We start from the raw sequence: 4,532 nt of genomic DNA on the forward strand, positions 1-4,532 counted from the left end.
ACACTCATGGACATGGAGCCGGCGATCCTCTCAGGCGACCCATGCTTGGTGGTTTGTCCGTGTGCCCCTTCCTCGATGTGCGCAAGCTCGTCTTGGTCTGGGGACCACGTCGACACAGGGGAAACTTTTGTGAGAGCAAGAGTGTACTTAGTTGAGTGTAGCAAGGGATCGCGTGCCCCTTCCTCGATGGCGTAACGAACCATCTTGGTCTGGGGACCGTGATACCGTGCTCTGGTGAAGCTTGGTGCGTGCTCTTTCCTTGTCAGACGAGTGACTTGACTTGGTCTGGAGACCGTTCCTTAACACTAGTGGACAAGAGCTGGCTACTTCCGTGTCAGACGAGTGACTTGACACGGTATGGAGCGGAACACGTAACACTAGTGAGCTTGTCGGCGTGCCTCGTTCTCGACTTGATTGTCTTGATGTGAGAAACGTGCCGACCAAACCAGTAAGCTTACACACATGCTCGTTACAAGTTGTATAAGTTGATCCGTTTGGGCCGGTTGCCTTGCACATGATGGTGTTGTAGACCATGTTCGGTTAACACGTCGTGTGTCGAGGTGGTCGGCCTTGGTAGTAGGATGTCTTGTGCATGTGACGTGTTGACCTGGTTTGGTCGATGTGTCGTCGTGTACGAGATGACCTACTTACCCGTCAGTTGTCCAAGTTGTGTCATGTGTTGACTTAGTTGACGTGTCATGTGCATGGATGATTGGCGTACGGGTCATGTATGGTGCACTTGCTTCAGTTGAAGGGATGTACTAGTACAGTTATATTAATTGTTTATTTCACGATCTGGTCTTTTGGCTGGATCGCGAAAAAAACGCTAAGTCCCAAATCTTGAACTCGAGAGGAGAGCGCTGATGACAACCTTTTGGACTGGAGCTCCCTAGAATTCGGCTTTTTCCTACTTTAAAGGGATGCACTGTTGTATGTATTGTTTATTCACGATCTGGTCGTTGGATTGGATCGTGAAAAAAAAACGCTAAGTCCCAGATCCTGAACTCGACAGGAAAGCGCTGATGGCAAACATTTTGATTGGAAGTCCCTAGAAAACGGCTTTTTCCTTATTGGCATTATGTGGCACGTTTATTGTGGCTAGAACATTAATTATCCACCAAATGGCACCAACGCTTGGCGAAAGTCTCGAAACACTCCTATCCCGACGCACCAGCAACCGCAACACGATGCAAAATAAATTGCACGAGCTACTGATACTTGTACCATGCACGGTACACGGTACCAAAATATACCCCTGAAAGTGTGCAATTTGGTGCTATCCTAGGAAATTTGTTTGGGGAAGCCTAGCTACGCGTGTCACACGTTGCATGGTCGTCGATCAGAGGCATGACAAAGCACCTATCTAGGGGAATTACTTTATGTTCTAGTAGCAAGTTCGATTTTCCGGTCTAGCACGGCAGTATGCCTGCATCCATACACTCCATGTACCAAAAATGTATCAACCTAGGCGTTGCTCAGTAGCTTTTGGCGGCACATGTAAAAAGTACTCGAGTTCAGATTCTTGGAACTTTGCGTATTGTTCAAAACTTATAACGAAAACTAAATTATAAATGGGTAAAAGGCTAGGCGTTTCTCAGTAGCTTTTGGCGCCACGTGGCAAAAGTATTCGAGTTCAGATTTCTGGGACTTAGCGTATTTTTCAAACCTGATAATGAAAATTGAAGTACAAATGGGGCATAAGCTAGGCGTTGCCCAGTAACTTTTGGCGCCACATGGAGGAAGTAGTCGAGCTCCAATTTCTGGGACGTAGCGTATTTTTCAATCATAATAAACCGAATCAAACATAAAAATCATGAAACTTACACCACCTCCCAAGGTTCTGCACAAAACGTAACGATAAAGTGCCGGCGAGGTTAGAGGTGCACCAAAATTGTGTACCGATTAGGAAAAGTACTCTATGTTGCTATGACTTGGGTAAAAAGTGTTGATTAACTGCTGGTTACGATAGACAGTTGCTTATCGTACACATCGCAAACGAACACCCCTTAGTGAGCAGTAGCAGAAGTCGATGGAACAAAGCGAATGCATTACAAACTGATCAAGTAAAATAAGGAACGCTACGTACTAGGACTTCTTTCCAAGAATGGTGTCCGCGACGGGAGGGCAAGCGTCCTTCCCAGGTTTCCCTAGTAAACCTTGTATGGTAAACATACCCAAGCGTGTCCGTAAGCACGCAACGATAGTCACGAACGAGCACATACCTAGGGAAAGTACTCTACGTACTAGGACTTCTGTCCAAGAATGGTGTCCGCGACGGTCGGGCACTGTGACGCAATTACCAAATCCTAGAATCGTACAAGCAGTGTGTACAAACATAAACATTAACGCGTTCGCTTGGGCTGCGCCGTCCGTGTTGAACACAAATGTGGGTGATTATATGAGTGGATGGACAAAAACATGCGTGGCGAAGACAATTTTCTGCACGATGTGCACATAGCTCATTTCGTCGTCCCGGGCGAATGGAAAAACACAAAAATCTCGAGTATCTTTCTAGGTTTCTGTTATAAAAGGGCAGGCCAAAAGGTGACCGGTTGAGATGAGCATTTTAAGCATACAAGCACTTAATTGCAACTTTTGATACAAAAACTAGGTACGTACACGTAGATTGTATCAACATGGACATCCATGATCGCGTACGCCCGGGCTGCGCCCTCCGTGTTGTACTTTCCCTGATTGGTACACAATTTTGGTGCAAGTGTACCAACATGGACATCTATGAACGCGTACGCTCGAGCTGCACCCTCCGTCTTGTACTTTCCCTGATCGGTACACAGTTTTGGTGCACGGCTATCCCGACCGGCAACTTGTACCATCATCGACATCCATGAACGCGTACGTAGCGTACTTTCCCTGATCGGTACACAATGTTGGTGCACGGCATAGGAAATGGGCTTAAAATGGTCAAACTCAATCCATTTCCACTAAAGACAGTCAATAACAGCTGTGCCGATGAAGTAGGGCACGATGCAAGTCAATGTTATTTAATGAATAACATGTTCACCATACATTTCAGTACCAAATTGCTCGGTCAGACCTACAAAGTGCTATATCTCGAATATTAAACGTCGCAGATGGGTGTCGTAGAACAATTTTATGTTCGTCTAACGATTCTACATCCGATTCTGGATAGTGGTTTTTCGACCACTTTTCAACATTTTGTGACACCCCGAACCTAGGGGCAGCTCCCTAGCTTTTTTCAAAAATGTGCACCGAACGGGCCAGAGAGCTCGAGTAGTCGAAAATTTTTTTTTTGCTAAAACCCCTCAAAACGTGTCAGGAACGCACCCTAGATGATGAAAAGTGCAACCAGAATGTCAATCGACAACATGCCCGGGGGTACAAATTTGCTCTACGCGTCCCTAGGTAGGGTACTTTTTTCTACAAACATCAAAGTGTACGGTGCACAAAGTGCGCGGAACAAAAATTGCTCGGTCAGGCCTACAAAGTGCTATATCTCGAATGCTAAACGTCGCAGATGGGTGTCGTAGAACAATTTTAAGTTCGTCTAACGATTCTACATCCGATTCTGGATAGTGGTTTTTCGACCACTTTTCAACATTTTGTGACACCCCGAACCTAGGGGCAGCTCCCTAGCTTTTTTCAAAAATGTGCACCGAACGGGCCAGAGAGCTCGAGTAGTCGAAAAATTTTTTTTTGCTAAAACCCCTCAAAACGTGTCAGGAACGCACCCTAGATGATGAAAAGTGAAACCAGAATGTCAATCGACAACATGCCCGGGGGTACAAATTTGCTCTACGCGTCCCTAGGTAGGGTACTTTTTTCTACAAACATCAAAGTGTACGGTGCACAAAGTGCGCGGAACAAAAATTGCTCGGTCAGGCCTACAAAGTGCTATATCTCGAATGCTAAACGTCGCAGATGGGTGTCGTAGAACAATTTTAAGTTCGTCTAACGATTCTACATCCGATTCTGGATAGTGGTTTTTCGACCACTTTTCAACATTTTGTGACACCCCGAACCTAGGGGCAGCTCCCTAGCTTTTTTCAAAAATGTGCACCGAACGGGCCAGAGAGCTCGAGTAGTCGAAAAATTTTTTTTTGCTAAAACCCCTCAAAACGTGTCAGGAACGCACCCTAGATGATGAAAAGTGCAACCAGAATGTCAAACGACAACTTTTTTGGGGGTACCCTTTTTACTCTACGGGCCACTAGCTTAGGCGCGCCAACAGCGCTTTCCTCTCGGGTTCCCATTTTTTGCCCTCCTGGGATTATGATCATTTACTCATTGCCTACTATAGGGAAGGTACCTTGCTCCGAGGTCAAAAATGAAGATTTCACCAAATCGTAGTTTTAACCTCTATTTAGTCGTAGGAGCATGGTTTGCAGTGTCCGTGGGTCATATAAGCCCCCGTTTGGGTCATACGTCCCCTCCCCGATGAAAATCGTCATATGACTATAGGCCGAACTTATGAAGCAAAAGTGGTGTCTGGTGGGTTCTGCCGATGATCTTAACCTATGATTTTGAGTTTCCATTCGTTCAAAACGTTTCCT

Source organism: Anopheles coluzzii, chromosome X (genome assembly GCF_943734685.1).
Source record: "Anopheles coluzzii chromosome X, AcolN3, whole genome shotgun sequence".
NCBI lineage: Eukaryota > Metazoa > Arthropoda > Insecta > Diptera > Culicidae > Anopheles > Anopheles coluzzii.